Genomic DNA, 19,502 nt, shown 5'->3' with positions numbered 1-19,502 from the left:
TGTTGGGTTGGAGAGCGGGAAGACTTATTTCATTCTTTTAAAATTCAGCCTGGAATCTGGGAGCAAGGAAACTTATGCATTAATGCAGCATGTCAGGAGAGCTGCCAGAATGTGCAGCCCCACAGCTGATTTCTACAACTTATCTTGGCAAAAATGCTTCCAGCCTGTCCCAGGATTCTGTCATGGAATCCTTGCTATATGAAAGCACCTGAGGAGAAGGATGCAGGGTCCGGAACGCTTCCCATTGCCCAGAGACTAGTGGTTTCACCCATCCAGAGACTTGTCCCCACCCCCTGTAACTCAACAGAGAGATGATCAGACTCATGTCTTCCCTAGGGTTGGAGGCCTTTGGAACCGTGTTCATTCTGCTAGAAATGCGGGCGAGGCCGCGGTCATCCCTGCTAGGCAGAGCCTTGGCTCCATGCTCCATGAGGACCAAGGAAGAAGCTGCTTAGGCCCCTTCTTTCTCCATATTCCAGCAGATCTTCGCCCCCTGCAAACACCCCCCACCTCTTCTAGGAGCCTGCAGTGGGGTCCAGCTGCCAGTTTCTGATCGGATGCAGACTATTCACAACCAACCATCCCCCAGGCAGGGCAGGTTTGACATTCTCTTGGAAGACAAAGCAAGGTAGTCAGGTGTGCTGCCCCTAGACCTCAACGAGGGGCATGGACGTTGTCTCACTTTCTGTGGAGGGGGCAGCAGTGGAAGCCACTGTGGTGGAGGAGAGTGGCCACCTGCTGCCCAGGCCCCCACGTAAAATTGCAGTAAATTATGGACTTGCAGGTCTTTGTACAGTTCCCGGCTTCTGGTAAATATGAATGGGTTACCTTTTATTCATTTAGCTAATGTTTTTGAAAGATGGCCTCAAACAAAAAGATCATATCTGTATGTTGTGCTTTAATTTATTTTCACCTTTTTTTCTCCTTTGGAGACTCCTAGTGTATCATCACTTTGTTTACCACAAATTAAACCGGGGCTGATTGTTTACCAGACTGTGGGCCTCTGTGCATTGCTCCACACTCCCCCCCCCTTTTTTTTTTTTTTAATAATCACAACCTGGGATTCATTTGCAAGACGCCCTAATCTGCATGAGAATTATACAATTAACTTTTGATTAACCACCTAGTCCTTTTGGAAACCATGGTGTATAGGATACTCTGCATTTAAATAATTTTCCTTAAATTGGGAGCAGGCCTTTCATTAAGCTGGTGAGTTTGACTAAACAACAACATTCGGAGATAATCAGGGTCAAAACAATAGGTAAGACGGCAGGGCTAGAATGTCATCTTTAAATATAACAGTGGAGATAAAGGCCCCCAGATTGCGCCTTATCAAAACACAAAAAATCAAAGCGCTCTCTTGTCTGTGGCAAAATGTGGAGGCCCCAGCGATGTGGGGGAGAGCATTGTCTGGTGGCCACCGAAGCAGGATTTGCATTCAGGGGGTCTGCCTGACACACATTACATCACGTAGGGCACTTATCTCCGGGCCTGACAATAATTATCGGGAAGAATATACTCAGAATGACTTTTTTGTGATTTTTATGCTTCCCCAACACAAGGAAGGGGAGATAACAGCATTAGGAGGAAGGGGAGAGTCTCGGAAGACTCTCCCAGGAGCTGGTTCTTCGATTAAATTTGCTCTGCCACTCCGGTGCCGCTGAACAAGTGGGAAGAAAGCCGGCAAGCCTTTTATATAGGGTAATAATAGTCCTGAACACAGCCCTCGCCAAAAGATAAGATCCATTGTCGAAACAAACAAAGGAGCTGTATTCAACAGCACTGGAAGAATATCTATGAGCAAAGTTTTAAATCCTCTTTCTGTCTCCTTCTCTCCTTGCTTGTACCTTGCACCTGGTTCTGCAAGAAGTTGGTTCTGTTGGGCTCGGGAAAGCATGGGGTCGGAGCCTCTAGTCCAAAGGCACTTGGGAAAGGCAGGGCCTTCATCTCGGGGGTCACTGGGGGTTGAGTGAGGACTTTCTGAGGTCAAGGTCATGCCCTTCCTTCCGAGAGTCTCACATTCCTTTCTTCTTCAAAGTCCTCCAGAAGAGACCTTGACCTCCAATCTGAGACCCCGGAGACCTGGCAGAGGGTCACGAGAGAAAGAAGCAGTCCAGCTGGCTTTTGTGTGTTCGCTCCTACTTGGTCTTGTCAGACTTCCTGGGCATGCAGAGTCCCCAGGTGTTTATTTTTCCTCAAAACCATTATTCTGCTTCCTTCTCCCTACAGGAAATACTAAGCAACCAGTGTCGAGTCTCCCACTCCAGCCCAGCATCGTTTAAACACCGATGGAATGTCCCTTACAGATAAAGCCCCGTGTTTCCAATTAGCTGCTTTGCCAAAGCCTTCTGTGCTCAGAGTGAATAGAACATCATAGTAATTGTAGACCTCTTGCCCTGTATCCTTGAGCAGCGTCCTGGGGGTTGGGTGTATCCTATTCTCTAGCCTTACAGGAAGTTGCACCCTGGGACACCGAGAGGGACTCTTCTGGTTTGATTTTAGATGAAGATACCGTGTGGTCCTTCTCCTACCAACCAAAGAGAATTACAGAGAATTAAGATTTGATCCACAGGAGTTTTGTTCAGCCTGTTCAGTTCTTTGTCTTATTCCAGGGACACAAACCAAGGCACTTTCCTGGCCGTGGGTGGAGGGATTCCCTGAACGCACTGACTGGGGGCTCTGAGCTGCTGTGTTAGGTGGGATCGGGGTAGGATTCCCAGGCAAGGGTTGGCTGACAGTGGGGTCCGAACATGCAGAACAGGAGGCAGTGGGCCTGCAGAGAGACCTGTCATGGCAGACCAGGGACAGCAGGGCCCTGGGTTCTTGGCACACACAGTGGAGGGGTGGGGTGGCCAGCCCGGAAGGGAGAAGTGAGGACCTTGTCTTTCCACAGATGGACTGTGTGGCCTCCTGTAAGCCCCTTTGCTTTCCTAAGCCTCGGTTTCTCCTTTATACCTCCTGGGGTTTCTCATAGCAAGTGCATCTGGTTGGCCCTAAAATTTGGCTAGGGGCAATTAGAGGTTTCTGGGAGCTTCCTTCTCTGGCAACTGGTTTGCCCTCCTGATGCTTTTTGGGGCTGGGGGGGGGTGTTCAGAGCACACAATTGAACCTGTGGGGCACCTCCCTCATCTGCAAACCTTGTCCACAGCTGTGCACAGTGCGGCATAAGCCAGCAGAGGCAGGAAGAGAGGCGACTCCCAGCTGGACAAGGGCAGTGGCATCTGTGGCATCTTCCTCCGGGCTGGCCCTCAAGCCTGACCCCGTCTGCAGTCATTAGGAGCTGGGAAGGGCCGCTGTCCACTGCCTGGTGTGGAGAATCCACTCTGTTGTATCCAAAGCGGCTGACAGAAGAGAGGAGGCAAAAGAGCCCTCGGTGAGTGCATTTTCCACTGGAGCTGGAAGGGAATGGGGTGGATGAGGTGTCTGGGGACCAGGGTGCTTCGGTGCCTGGTATTTCCCCACCTTGCAGCCTGATTTTCAGAGATTCACAAGGGTTCTCATGAGGAGGGGCTGTCTGAAGCCACCTGCACCCATGCCCGTGCCCCCTACAGTGACTCTCTGCAGCGGGCGCTTTTCCTTCCCAAGGAGGCCTTTGTCCCGCCCAGACTCCATGGCCAATCAGGCCTGCTGTAGGTGGGTGACACCGAGTCTGCATCTGACTCCTCAGAGCGCCACCCAACCCGTGGGCGGGGACAGGGCTTCAGACTGCAGAAGTTAGCTTCAGCCACACTTAAAAAAATAAGGTGAGCCATGAAATTTGATGTTCACAACCTTCTTGCTGGGAGTGGCTGATGTCGTTTTAACACTCACAGAAAGATTATGTTCACAAATTCAACATGTCGTTTTGGATTCTTAGTTCACTGGGCATGGGGGTCAACCTTTCCTGTAGTTTGTTGTGAGCGATGAAAGACGGATCGTTAGTCCCATGCTCTACCACTTCCTGTGGTCTGGCCTTTATGAAAGTGAGGCTGTGCGTGTGCTACGTGGGCTGGACATTCAGATTGTGGGTGTTTGGAGTAAGAAGACGCGAGGACAGTTGGGGAAGTAGATGCTGCCCATTGGGCTTGCTGATGACTGTGATGACCCCATGCAGGTGGAAAATGCCTGCTGGACCCGGCTTTGACCTTCACAATTAGGGGGCGGGTTCCCACGCACCTGGTGGGTGGAAATGCTCACAGCAGAGGATGAGGCTATAATTAAAAAAGGGCTTTGCAGATGAATCCTTTTAACTCATCTCCATCTTATAAACACTGAGAAGATATAGGAAGGGCAAAGTGGAGACTAGGAAGATTACAGTAATATAGCTTCTCGGCTAATTGATTAGCAATTATGGCTGGTAATATTGTTCATTTTAATTGTGTTTAATCTCTATTTTGGTAATAAAGATTATTGTTTTGGATTATGACTTTGTCCTACTATACTAATTAGTAACTTGTGAAATTAAAGTGTATATTTTCACATCCGGAAAAAAATTCACAACATGCTCTTATATAATAGCTTCCCTTTCTGAACAGGCCAGTTGTTTGGGGGTGTTTTGTCCTCAGCATCTTAGAAGGACTGAATTTTGACAAGCAAAGTATGTGATATTTGGCCAGTTGACCAAGAAATAGAGGATTTATTTTAAAAAGTCATGTTTTTAAGGGAAGGAAAGAAACAGAAGATATTGCCAGAGATAAATCTGGAAAGTGAGAGAACACAAGTAGAATTACATGGAAAATGGATTTTTAATTTTCCAGAGGAGGTGTCCCTAGAGTCAGGCCTGCAGCTCTTGACTGATTGCAGTGGCAGAACCCCACCTCGGAGCCCTGTACCCCACTTTTCCACGGCTACGCCTGCAGGCACTGCCTGGTCTCCTCCCTCCTGAGACAAACATCGGTTTGACACATCTATTCCTTGTGCTTAGATTTTTTTTCCCCACAAACTTTTTGTATTGAGTAGCCCACATTTGCAGCTCCCATTTCCTCCCCACTGCCTCATCCTTACCCTTGTAGAGCACACCACACTCACGGACCTTTCCCACAACCGACCCCCAGCAAAGGCATTTCCCCAGATCACATTCAGGATCTCTACACGCCCTTGACCTTATGCATCTACCTCTCCTGACCCTGGCCTTCCAATGCAGCCATGAGCTGCATAACAATATTTCAGTCAACAATCCGATGCTTGCACCACCGTGCTCCCATTAGATGATACTGGAGCTGAGCTGAAAAGTCCTATCACCTGGTACCAGTGTGGCCCTCAGGATGCCAGTGCAACACCTGACTCATGTTTGCGGTGATGCTGGTGTAAACAAACCTCTTGTGCTGCTGGTCATTTGAAAGTCTAATGCACACAATTATGTCCAGTACACAATACTTGCTAATGATGATAAATAACCATGTGACTGGCTTATGTATTTACTATATTATGCTTTTACTATTATTTTAGAGTGTACACCTTCTACGTATTAAAAACAATTTAACTGTGAAGCAGCCTCAGGCAGGTCCTTCAGGTGTTCCAGAAGAGGCCATTGTTATCAAAGTCTTCTGTGATGGGATGACGGCTCCATGCCTGCTATTGCCCCTCAAGACCTTCCAATGGGACAAGATGTGGAGGTGGAAGACAGGGATACTGATGATCCTGACCCTGTGTAGGCCTAGGCTAATGTGTGTGTCCGTGTCTTAGTTTTTAGCAAAAGAGCATAAGAAGCAAAAAAGAAAAAATTAGAAAACAGAAAAAAGCTTATAGAATAAGGATATAAAGAAATATTTTTGTATAGCTATACAATCTGTGTTTTAAGCTAAGTGTTATTACAAGAAAACATGAAAAAGTTTATAAAGTGAAAAAGTTACAGTAAGCTAAAGTTAGTTTATTGTTGAAAAAAGAAAATTCATTTTTATAAATGTAGTGTGGCCCAAGTATACAGTATTTTAAAGTATACAGTAAGGTACAGACATGTCCTAAGCCTTCACATGCACGCACCACTCACTCACCCCACTGACTCACCCGGAGGAACTTTCAGGCTTCCAAGTTATTTTTTATTTTTTTATTTTTTTTTCTGAGACAGAGTCTCACTCTGTCACCCAGGCTGGAGTGCAGTGGTGTGATCTCAGCTCCTGCAGCCTCTGCCGCCTGGGTTCAAGTGATTCCCCTGCCTCAGCCTCCTGAGTACCTGGGATTACAGACACCTGCCACCATGCCTGGCTATTTTTTTGTATTTTTAGTAGAGATGGAGTTTCACCACGTTGACCAGGCTGGTCTCGAACTCCTGACCTCAAGTGATCCACCTGCCTTGGCCTCCCAAAGTGCTGGGATTACAGGCATGAGCCACCATGCCCAACCTCAGGCCTACAAGTTCTGTTTGTAGTAAGTGCACGATACAGATACCCCATTAACAAAAATCTTCTATACCATATTTTTGCTGTACCTTTTCTATGTTTAGCTATGGTTAGATACACAGATACTTACCATCATGTTCCAGCTGCCTGCAGTATTCAGTCCAGTACCATGCTGCATGGGTTTGTAGACTAGGAGCAGTAAGCCATACTATATGGCCTAGGTGTGTAGTAGGCAATACCATCTGAGTTTGCGTAAGTATACTCTGTAATGTTCGCACAGCAACGACATCGCCTAACAATGCATTTCTCAGAAGTTGTCTCTGTTATTTAGGGACAAATGGCTGTATAGAATTTCCTGAGTATTATTTCACGGGACGCACTGCCCCACCTCTACACAACTGTTAAAATGAATGTGTATTATCGGGGTTCAACATAAACCATTGTTGACAGTTGAGAGTACTTTTCAGCCTTTTTTTTTTTTCTGACACAGATCAAGGGTTGGAAAATGTTTTTTTTGTTTGTTTGTTTTTGTGGGTCAGAGAGTAAATACTTCAGGCTTTGCAGGTCTCTGTGGCAACTACTGAACTCTGCTGTTACAGCGGGAAAGCAGCCATGGGCACCACCTGAGTGAATGTGTGTGGCTGGTGCCAATGAAACTCTACACACAGGCAGGAGGATGGGCTTGGCCCACAGGCTGTAGTTTGCTGACTTGGATATAAATATTTACATGTATAAGATAGTATATATGTGTGATTAATTTCACATTACAATGGGAGAGTTTCTCTTTGTCAATCAAGTTTATTTCTGAATATAATGTTAGCAGTTGTGCAGTGTCCTGCTCCAAACATTTGTCATTATTTTATTTTTAGAAAGATTGTAGCAATTTATAATTTCACTGGTGGTGCATGAGAGCACTTGCCTGTGCCTACAACAGGCAAATTGTTAAAAAAAAAAAAAAAAAAAAAAAAGCAAAGGTGTTGCTAATTAGATAGGGATCTGAGATCTTATGGAATTCTGCCAGGTATTTTTTGCTTGTTCCTGCCTGTTACTTTAATGGTATTGACTACAGTACCTTAGAGTTAATCGATTTGCTCTGAGATGTGTAGAGTGCTTTATGGTCTAGAAAGCCATTCCCTATGTGTTTTCTCACCCAGTTCCCTCACGTTGCTGTAGGGAAATGCAACCTCATCTACATTATCCAACAGCGTTAAAGCTTAGTGAGCATCTCAGATACAGAGGCTGACGTATGACTTGAGTCTGATCTTCTGACCCTGAATCCTGCACTTATTTTCACAGCAAAGCTTAAGTCACTGGGCAGATACTTCCCTCCAGAGTGACTTCCTTTGCAAACAGACTCGTCAATTTTCCTGTTGCGCCGTGTGGCTAGGACGTGTCCGTGACACACCATGGATCATTGCCACACAGCAAAACAGAGCTGCTGTTTTTTTATGGTGCATTTCCTAGCCGCACACCTCCTCAGGGGCTCCCTGGAGACATCACTGTTAAAGGTCCCCCAAGGCTGACCTTGTTGTGGGCAGTTGACCTCAGAATCCCACCTTGGTGTCTGGACCTCCCTGTGGCTCCTGCTTTCCTATCTTCTCCACGTCCTTGCAATTTCTCAGAGAAACGTGTCAAACAGGTGTCACAGCCACTGAAACAGAGAAGATGCAGTTAGACTAAAACCCTTTAAAATAAGCTAAGTAGGTTTAAACAGCCTTCTTCTTAAAAAAAAAAAAAAAAGCATGGGAGCTTTGTGCAGTTGTGCAGTTTCCTCTCCCCTGCAGCATATCAGAGCACTTCCTCTTCCCGATGAGCCCCTTGAATGAAAGCTTGAAAATGGTACCCGGAGGTGAAGCTGGCGCGGACATCGACCGCCAGAGCTTCAGGGAAGAAAGCGGCGTGCTCTGCCCTGAACCTCCCTCTGACCGAGGAATTGAAAATGAATCACATTCCTAATAAATGTAATCCCACAAACTCTGAATGAACAGTGCTGAGAGCCGGCGCTGGCACGAGCGAGCACTTCGGCGAGAGCCCTGGCTGCCTTCAGGGCGGCCAAGCCGCCCCTTCCTCCCCTGGAACGATGACTGCGTGTGTTGTGCCATGCCCTTGCAAAGCCCCACAGGTCCCTTTTGTTTGGGCAATTTGCATTTGTTAGACAGTGTCTGAGTGTGTGGAATCCAGCTCCTAAACACATTTTTGGAGGCATCATTCAAGGGCATGACATTGCAATGGGCTTTTGTGCTAAGAACCATAAGTGAAGAGCAGTGGGCTGCTCTTGACCTCTGCAAACATTATGGTCAGGAGCTCACTTCTATTTGGGAGAATCCTTTTTTTCCCCCCTCAGCACGTGTGCCAGAACCAACTGTATTACAGGCCGTCTAATTGAGACTTGGCAGCTGACAGCCCGGATCAAAGGCAGCTCAAGCCCAGATCTGGGACCCTAGGCCAGTGGGCACTTAGTGCGTCTCAGAAGCAAAGCGTCCCTCCCGCTTTCCAGCAGTTCATGCCAACGCTGCTGCCTCAGCATCCCCACCGGCTGAACCATCGGCTGGCTGCTCCACCATCGGTTCCAGAAAGAGCCACTTGTGAGCTATTAAAGACAGCAATGAAGTGCCTCAGTGACAGCAGTGATTCAGGGAAAGATGGAGGAACCATCCGGGAAGGCATTCTCCTTTTTCCACTGCACTGAGTCCGCAAGCAGGAGCACCCAGCCAAACAGAGGCAGGCGGGGAAGGCCCCGGTGGGAGTGGGCGTGTGGGAGGGATGGAGGATTCCTTCAGGGAGAAGAGCATAAAAAGAACATTTCATAAGTTCACAGGCAATAGACATCAACCATGTTCTCAGATGTTTACTAAGCCAAGAATCCCATATCCAAGGAGCACAGAAAGGAGAGCCAGTTCCCAGTTTAGTAATAAGAACACAGCTACTTGGTAGAAGTGAAAAACCACCAAGAGGATGCTTTAAGGATTAAATATGTCGAGTAGTTCCACTTGGGCTCTTTTCTTCCGTTTTCTGAATCTCAAGCTGCTTGTCCATAATAAGCAACTCTAACTATAATTGCAAACACACAGGCGCAGGTGCACACACACATCCCCATACATGCACACCCATCCAGTTAGCATAGAGAGGTTGCACACTGGTCATTTGGGAAATGCAAACTGAAACCACAATGAGACACCACTTCACCCTTACTAGGAGGGCCTCGTGTCCAGCTTCCACGGAGAGAAGGGGGTGGGAATAAGTAACTGCACTGTGTAGGTTGGCATCCATTCTGAACTAATTCTCGTATATGGGTCTAAAAGCTTGAGCAAGTATGCACTGGACTGGCCAGGTGCATCTCGAGAATGACATGGCTCAGGGGGCAGCCTGCGGGGCCGGGTGGGGTATGCTGTATACAGGAGGAGAAGTGTGGGAATGAGAGAGAGATGATCTGCCAGGGTAGAAGGTGCTGGTATGAAGAGGAGAGTTGGGAGCCACCTTGCAGTGCCTCAGAGAATAGGAGCTTGTGGGTTCTCAGGGATATTAGACAGGTAAGTACATGAGGAATCAGTTTATCAGCAAAGTGCTAGATGTTCAAAGGGAAAAGGGCCTGATGAGACTTCTGTCTGCTCAATGCCACTTTTTTAAAAAAACTTTTATGTTTATTTTTCTTGTATTTTATTATTTTCTTTTATTTTATTATACTTTTAAGTTCTAGGGTATATGTTCTCAACGTGCAGGTTTGTTACATAGGTATACATGTTCCATGTTGGTTTGCTGCATCCATCGACTCGTCATTTATGTTAGGTATTTCTCCTAATGCTATCCCTCCCCCAGCCCCTCACCCCTGACAGGCCCCACTGTGTGATGTGCCCCACCTTGTGTCCAAGTGTTCTCATTGTTCACTTCCCACCTATGAGTGAGAACATTCCATGTTTGGTTTTCTGTCCTTGTGACAATTTCCTGAGAATGATGGTTTCCAGCTTCATCCATGTCCCTGCAAAGGACATGAACTCATCTTTTCTTATGGCTGCATAGTATTCCATGGTGTATAGGTGCCACACTTTCTTAATCCAGTCTAGCATTGATGAGCATTTGGGTTGGTTCCAAGTCTTTGCTATTGTGAATAGTGCCACAATAAACATACGTGTGCAAGTGTCTTTATACTAGCATGATTTATAATCCTTTGGGTATATACCCAGCAATGGGATCACTGGGTCAAATGGTAATTCTAGTTCTAGATCCTTGAGGAATCATCACACTGTCTTCCACAATGGTTGAACTAATTTACACTCCCACCAACAGTGTAAAAGTGTTCCTATTTCTCTACATCCTCTCCAGCATCTGTCGTTTCCTGACTTTTTTAATGATCGCCATTCTAACTGGCGTGAGATGGTATCTCATTGTGGTTTTGATTTGCATTTCTCTGATGGCCAGTGATGATGAGCACTTTTTCATGTGTCTGTTGGCTGCATAAATGTCTTCTTTTGAGAAGTGTTTGTTCATATCCTTTGCCCACTTTTTGATGAGGTTGTTTTTTTATTGTAAATTTGTTTAAGTTCTTTGTAGATTCTGGATATTAGCCCTTTGTCAGATGGGTAGATTGGGAAAATTTTCTCCCATTCTGTAGGTTGCCTGTTCACTCTGATGGTGGTTTCTTTTGCCGTGCAGAAGCTCCTTAATTTAATTAGATCCCACTTGTCTATTTTGGCTTTTGTTGCCATTGCTTTTGGTGTTTTAGTCATGAAGTCCTTGCCCATGCCTATGTCCTGAATGGTATTGCCTAGGTTGTCTTCTAGGGTTTTTATGGTTTTAGGTCTAACATTTAAGTCTTTAATCCATCTTGAATTAATTTTTGTATAAGGTGTAAGGAAGGGAGCCAGTTTCAGCTTTCTACATATGGCTAGCCAGTTTTCCTAGCATCATTTATTAAATAGGGAATCCTTTCCCATTTCTTGTTTTTGTCGGGTTTGTCAAAGATCAGATGGTTGTAGATGTGTGGTGTTATTTCTGAGGCCTCTGTTCTGTTCCATTGGTCTATATATCTGTTTTGGTACCAGTACCATGCTGTTTTGGTTACTGTAGCCTTGTAGCATAGTTTGAAGTCAGGTAGTGTGGTGCCTCCTGCTTTGTTCTTTTGGCTTAGGATTGTCTTGGCAATGCAGGCTCTTTTTTTGATTCCATATGAACTTTAGTTTTTTCCAATTCTGTGAAGAAAGTCATTGGTAGCTTGATGGGGATGGCATTGAATCTATAAATTACCTTGGACAGTATGGCTATTTTCATGATATTGATTCTTCCTATCAATGAGCATGGAATGTTCTTCCATTTGTTTGTGTCCTCTTTTATTTCTTTGAGCAGTGGTTTGTAGTTCTCCTTGAAGAGGTCCTTCACATCCCTTGTAAGTTGGATTCCTAGGTATTTTATTCTCTTTGAAGCAATTGTGAATGGCTGTTCACTCATGATTTGGCTCTCTATTGGTCTGTTCTTGGTGTATAGGAATGCTTGTGGTTTTTGCACATTGATTTTGTATCCTGAGACTTTGCTGAAGTTGCTTATCAGCTTAAGGAGGTTTTGGGCTGAGACGATGGGATTTTCTAAATATACAATCATGTCATCTGCAAAGAGGGACAATTTGACTTCCTGTTTTCCTAATTGAATACCCTTTATTTCTTTCTCTTGCCTGATTGCCCTGGCCAGAACTTCTAACACTGTATTGAATAGGAGTGGTGAGAGAGGGCATCCTTGTCTTGTGCCGATTTTCAAAGGGAATGCTTCCAGTTTTTGCCCATTCAGTATGATATTGGCTGTGGATTTGTCATAAATAGCTCTTATTATTTTGAGATACATTCCATCAATACCTAGTTTATTGAGAGTTTTTATTGAGAGAATTTTGTCAAAGGCCTTTTCTGCATCTATTGAGATAATCATGTGTTTTTTGTCATTGGATCTGTTTATGTGATGGATTACATTTATTGATTTGCATATGTTGAACCAGCCTTGCATCCCAGGGGTGAAGCCAGCTTGATCGTGGTGGATAAGCTTTTTGATGTGCTGCTGGATTCGGTTTGCCAGTGTTTTATTGAGGAATTTTGCATCAGTGTTCATCAGGGATATTGGTCTAAAATTCTCTTTTTGTGTGTGTGTGTCTCTGCCAGGCTTTGGTATCAGGATGATGCTGGCGTCATTAAATGAGTTAGGGAGGATTCCCTCTTTTTCTGTTGATTGGAATATTTTCAGAACGAATGGCACCAGCTCCTCTTTGTACCTCTGGTAGAATTCAGCTGTGAATCCCTCTGGTCCTGGACTTTTTTTGGTTGGTAGGCTATTAATAATTGCCTCAATTTCAGAGCCTGTTATTGGTCTATTCAAAGATTCAACTTCTTCCTGGTTTAGTCTTGGGAGGGTGTATGTGTCCAGGAATTTATCCATTTCTTCTAGATTTTCTAATTTACTTGCATAGAGGTGTTTACAGTATTCTATGATGGTAGTTTGTATTTCTGTGGGATCAATGGTGATATCCCCTTTATCATTTTTTATTGCGTCTATTTGATTCTTCTCTCTTTTCTTCTTTATTAGTCTTGCAAGCGGTCTATCAATTTTGTTGATCTTTTCAAAAAACCAGCTCCTGGATTCATTGATTTTTTTGAAGGGTTTTTTATATCTCTATCTCCTTCAGTTCTGCTCTGATCTCAGTTATTTCTTGCCTGCTGCTAGCTTTTGAATGTGTTTACTCTTGCTTCTCTAGTTCTTTTAATTGTGATGTTAGGGTGTTGATTTTAGATCTTTCCTGCTTTCTGTTGTGGGCATTTAGTGCTATAAATTTCCCTCTACACACTGCTTTAAATGTGTCCCAGAGATTCTGGCACGTTGTGTCTGTTTTCTTATCAGTTTCAAAGAACATCTTTATTTCTGCCTTCATTTCGTTATGTTCCCAGTAGTCATTCGGGAGCAGGTTTCTCAGTTTCCATGTAGTTGTGTGGTTTTGATTGAGTTTCTTAATCCTGAGTTCTAATTTGATAGCACTGTGGTCTGAGAGACAGTTTGTTGTGATTTCTGTTCTTTTACATTTGCTGAGAAGAGCTTTACTTCCAATTATGTGGTCAATTTTAGAATAAGTGCGTTGTGGTGCCGAGAAGAATGTATATCCTATTGATTTGGGGTGGAGAGTTTTGTAGATGTCTATTAGGTCCACTTGGTGCAGAGCTGAGTTGAAGTCTTGGATATCTCTTTAAACTTCTGTTGCATTGATCTGTCTAATATTGACAGTGGTGTGTTAAAGTCTCCCATTATTATTGTGTGGGAGTCTAAGTCTTTTTGTAGGTCTCTAAGGACTTGCTTTATGAATCTGGGTGCTCCTGTATTGGGTACATATATATTTAGGTTAGTTAGCTCTTCTTGTTGAATTGATCCCTTTACCATTATGTAATGGCCTTCTTTGTCTCTTTTGATCTTTGTTGGTTTAAAGTCTGTTTTATAAGAGATTTGGATTGCAACCCCTGCTTTATTTGCTTTCCATTTGCTTGATAGATCTTCCTCCATCCCTTTATTTTGAGCCTATGTGTGTCTCTGCATGGGAGTTGGGTCTCCTGAATACAGCACATCGATGGGTCTTGACTCTATCCAATTTGCCAGTCTGTGTCTTTTAATTGGGGCATTTAGCCCATTTACATTTAAGGTTAATATTGTTATGTGTGAATTTGATCCTGTCATTATGATGTTAGCTGCTTATTTTGCCCATTATTTGACGCAGTTTCTTCAAAGCATCTACGGTCTTTACCATTTGGCCTATTTTTGCAGTGGTTGGTACAGGTTGTTCATTTTCATGTTTAGTGTTTCCTTCAGTAGCTCTTGTAAGGCAGGCCTGTTGGTGACAAAATCTGTCAGCATTTGCTTGTCTGTAAAGGATTTTATTTCTCCTTCACTTATGAAGCTTAGTTTGGCTGGATATGAAATTCTGGGTTGAAAATTCTTTTCTTTAAGAATGTTGAATATGAGCCCCCACTCTTCTGGCTTGTAGGGTTTCTGCTGAGAGATCCGCTGTTAGTCTTATGGGCTTCCATTTGTGGGTAACCTGACCTTTCTCTCTGGCTGCCCTTAACATGTTTTCCTTCATTTCAACCTTTGTGAATCTGATAATTATATGTCTTGGGGTTGCTCTTCTTGAGGAGTATCTTTGTGCTGTTCTCTGTATTTCCTGAATTTGAATGTTGGCCTGCCTTGCTAGGTTGGGGAAGTTTTCCTGGATAATGTCCTGAAGAGGGTTTTCCAACTTGGTTCCATTCTCCCCGTCACTTTCAGGTACACCAATCAAACATAGATTTTGTCTGTTCACATAGTCCCATATTTCTTGGAGGCTTTGTTCGTTTCTTTTTACTCTTCTTTCTCTAACATTGTCTTCTTGCTTTATTTCATTAATTTGATCTTCAATCACCGATATCCTTTCTTCCACTTGATCAAATCGGCTATTGAAGCTTGTGCATGTGTCACGAAGTTCTTGTGCCATGGTTTTCAGCTCCATCAGGTCATTTAAGGTCTTCTCTACACTGTTTATTATAGTTAGCCATTCGTCTAACCTTTGTTCAAGGTTTTTAGCTTCCTTGTGATGGGTAGAACATGCTCCTTTAGCTCAGAGAAGTTTGTTATTACCGACCTTCTGAAGTCTACTTCTGTCAACTCGTCAAAGTCATTCTCCGTCCAACTTTGTTCTGTTGTTGGCAAGGAGCTGTGATCCTTTGGAGAAGAGGCACTCTGGTTTTTAGAATTTTCAGCTTTTCTGCTCTGGTTTCTCCCCATCTTTGTGGTTTTATCTACCTTTGATGTTTGATGTTGGTGACCTACAGTTGGGGTTTTGGTGTGGATGTCCTTTTTGTTGATATTGATGCTATTCCTTTTTCTGTTTGTTAGTTTTCCTTCTAACAGTCAGGTCCCTCAGCTGCAGGTCTGCTGGACTTTGCTGGAGGTCCACTCCAGGCCCTGTTTGCCTGGGTATCACCAGCGGAGGCTGCAGAACACTAAATATTGCTGCGTGATGCTTCCTCTGGAAGCTTCATCCCAGAGGAGCACCCGCCTGTATGAGGTGTCTGTTGGCCCCTACTGGGAGGTGTCTCCCAGTTAGGCTACATGGGGGTCAGGGACCCACTTGAGGAGGCAGTCTCTCCCTTCTCAGAGCTCAAACACCTTTCTGGGAGAACAACTGCTCTCTTCAGAGCTGTCAGACAGGGATGTTTAAGTCTGCAGAAGTTTCTGCTGCCTTTCATTCAGCTATGCCCTGCCCATAGAGGTGGAGTCTATAGAGGCAGTAGGCTTTGCTGAGCTGCGGTGGGCTCTGCCTAGTTTGAGCTTCCCAGCCACTTTGTTTACCTACTCAAGCCTCAGCAATGGCGGATGCCCCTCCCCCCGCCCGGCTGCAGCCTTGCAGGTCCATCTCAGATTGCTGTGCTAGCAGTGAGCAAGGCTCTGTGGGTGTGGGACCCACTGAGCCAGGCATGGGAGAGAATCTCCTGGTCTGCCAGTTGCTAAGACCTTGGGAAAAATACAGTATTTGGGTGTGAATGTCCTGTTTTTCCAGGTACAGTCTGTCATGGTTTCCCTTGGCTAGGAAAGGGAAATCCCCTAACCCCTTGTGCTTCCTGGGTGAGGCGACGCCCCACCCTGCTTGGGTTGCCCTCCATGGGCTGCACCCACTGTCCAACCAGTCCCAATGAGATGAACCAGGTATGTCAGTTGGAAATGTGGAAATCACCTGTCTTCAGCATTGATCATGCTGGGAGCTGCAGATGGGAACTGTTCCTATTCGGCCATCTCTGCTCAATGCCACTTTTACAGCTCTTTGGCTGGCACCGCCAGTGGGTGATCCCTGAGGCCTCACCCTAGCCAGTGGAGCTAGCCATCCCCACCCCCCCACTCTCCATGGAAGTTGAACATGATGCCATCCCTGTGAGTGTGAAGTGATGTCTCATCGTGGTTTTAATTTTCATTTCCTAAATGACCAATGATTTGGAGCATCTTTTAATGTACTTATTTCCATGTATTTTGGTGAACTGTCTATTCAAATCTCTTGCCAATTAAAAAAAATTTTTGTCTTATACAGTAATTTAGTTGTAAGAGTTCTGTAAATTACAGATATAAGTTCCTTATTGAATATATGGTTTGAAAAGTTTTCTTTGAGATTGAAGCCTGCTATTTTGTCTTTTCACTTTCTTAATGGTATCCTTTGAAGTGCAGAAGTTTTTGATTTTGATGAAGTCTAATTTATCACTTTTTTACTTTTATTATATGTGCTTTTGATATATCTGAAAAAAACTTTGCCTGACCCAAGGTCACAAAGATTTACTCCTCTGTTTTCTTCTAAGAGCTTTATAGTTTTATAGGTCTGTGATTCATCCATTCTGAACTAATTCTTGCATATAGTGTGTGATGGTCTAAGTTATCGTTTTGCATGTGGCTATACAATAGTTTCAGCACCATTTCTTATAAAAACTGTTTTATCCCTCAGTGAATTATCATACAACCTTTATTAAAATTATCAATTGACTATAAATTTAAGGCTTATTCCAGGATTTGCAATTCTATTCCACTTATATATGTGCCTATCTTCATGCCAGTATCAAATTGTCTTGGTTACTATAAATTGTAGTACATTTTGAAATAGAGAAGTGTGAGTTTGTAACTTCCTTTTTTGTCTCATTGCACTAGCCAGTATTGGTGAGAGGAGACATCCTTTTCTGTTGCTGACCTTAGGGGAAAAATATCTAAGCTCTCACTATGAGGATTTGCATTAAATCTATAGATGAAGTTGGGAAATGTTTCCGTCTTGACAATATGGAGTCTTGCAATCTGTAAACATTTATTTATATCTTCTATCTTTCTTTCACTACTGTTTTGTAGTTTTCAATGTACAAGTCTTACACTTCTTTTGTTAAATTTGTCTCTCTTTTATTCTTTTTGATGCTATTGTGAATAGAATTGTCTTATTATCTTTCAATTTTTTATTGTTGGTATACAGAAATACAACTGAGTTTTGAATTAGGTTATTTGTGAATGAAGACAGTTTTAGTTCTTCTTTTCCAATCTGGATGTCTTTTATTTACTTTTCTGGCCTAATTGCTAGGTTGAAATTCCAGTACAGTGTTGAATAGAGGTAATGAAGGGAGATATTCTTGACGTTTTCCAAATTTGAGGGGGAAAGCATACAGTCTTTTGTGATTAAGTGAAGGTTTCTCATAATTGCCTTTTATATGGTTGAGAAAGTTCCCTCCTATTATTAGTTTGTTGAGGGTTTGTTTTTTATCTTGAATGGATGTAATTTCTTTGGCTTTTGTGGATGGATGTGAGCCATTTTACCACCAAAAGATGGGAAAGGCAGAAGCTAGAGGACTTAGAGGAAAATGTTGAAGAATCTGGATCAAGTCAGCCCTGAGGCTCACCCTACTTCTCAACATCTTCATGTGTGAGCCAGCAGATGTTTTTACTGCTGGAGGCTTGTTGAGTTTGGCTTCCTGTTAAGATCAACAGAAAACCGTTTTACTGATAAACCTTCTCCAAGTAGTCTTCCCAACCCACCCAAATGGATGTGCTATGTCCTAACTTTCCATGGCTCTTTGTAGCTCAGTTATTGCACATTTTTATCTACTCCCTTTGATGCTTTGTTTGTGTCTTGCTTCCCCTGCCAGCTCCTTAGAACAGGGTCATTGCTGCATCCATGTCTGCCTCCCTTACAGTGCTTAGCCCTGTGCTTACAAAAAGTTGATGTTAAAGTTTTTTATAAACTAATGCAAAAATACTTGAGTAAGTACTACCGAAACTGGATTAGATGCTTTAATTCTTTCTTTAGGAATCTTTCTAAATGTGAGTAGAATTGTCTTATTAATTTTATTTTATTTTTTTTACTATTGGTGTACAGAAATACAATTGATTTTTGTACTAGCTTTGTAGTTTTTGTAGCTTTTTACATGGATTTCTTAGGATTTTCTATCTACAAATTGTGTTATCTGTGAATGAGAACAGTTTTACTTCTTTATTTCCAATCTGGATATCATTTATTTTTTTTATTTGAATCTCCCCGGCTGGAGTGGAGTGGCACAATCATGGCTCACTGCAACCTCTGCCTCCCAGGCTCAAGCGATCCTCCCATCTCAGCCTTCTGAGTAGCTGGGACCACAGGCATACACCCCCACACATGGCTAACTTCTTGTATTTTTTTGTAGAGGCAGGGTTTCAGCATGTTGGCCAGGCTGGTTTCAAACTCCTGAGCTCGAGTGATCCACCCACCTTGGCCTCCCAAAGTGCTGGGATTACAGGCGTGAGCCACAGAGCCCAGCCTGGATGTCTTTTATTTACTGAGAAACTGGTTGCTGCTTTTATAGAAAAAAAAATCTAGTCTTGGAACCATTTGCTCAATCCATAGAGGACCCACTGACTGGAGTGAGGAGGAAGGACCCAGAAGTTTTCTTTCTTGGGAAGACCTCTTCTTCTCATCCCCCAGCTCTGTGCTCTGTAGAACAGGATTGCAATCACTAACCCTGTTTTACAGATGAGGCCTATTGAGACACCCAGTCTTGTCTGGTTTCACACAGCTAGTTGGACCAGGGCTGGGACAAGAACTCACATGTGTCTGGAAATGAACCCCTGGTTGTTGTAATTCCACTCACAAACCTGTGCCACCTCTAGTGTGATTCTTGTCCTAGAATAGCACCTACTAGTAAGAGTCATGAGAGTCTTAGAGACAATATTATATAATTCTTTAGTTTCATAGTTAAGCACATTGAAACCAAGGAGTGTAAAGTGGGTTTTTTTGGGGGAGTTATACTCATGGGGTGATGTGGGGGTCTTAGTCTTTGTCAGGTAGCCAATAATCACTGCTTAGGGAAGTCAGTTTCTTCCTAAAAGTAATGAAGAACTTGGGACAGGGCATTTTCTTTTTATACACATAAAGGAACCATTTACCTGTGTCCCTTAGATATCTCAGAGATTTCTGGAAAGCAGGAGCTTATATCCAGGGGCTGCATCCTGTTGAAAACATCATCACTGCTTAGCCTTTGGAATGGGATTGTCTTTCTGGACTCCACATTTCAGTAACCTGAAAAAAAATTAATGAATCTCCAAATATCAAGCAGAAATGCATTTTCTTCTGACCTAAAAGATTTGGGGGAGAGGATTTGTCACTGTTAGTAGCAATAGTGATTCTACTGTGAATCAAGCCAT

The sequence above is a fragment of the Nomascus leucogenys genome, chromosome 3 (genome assembly GCF_006542625.1).
Source record: "Nomascus leucogenys isolate Asia chromosome 3, Asia_NLE_v1, whole genome shotgun sequence".
Lineage (NCBI taxonomy): Eukaryota > Metazoa > Chordata > Mammalia > Primates > Hylobatidae > Nomascus > Nomascus leucogenys.
The sequence above is the reverse complement of the archived record's forward strand: the minus strand, read 5'-3'. Positions refer to the sequence as shown.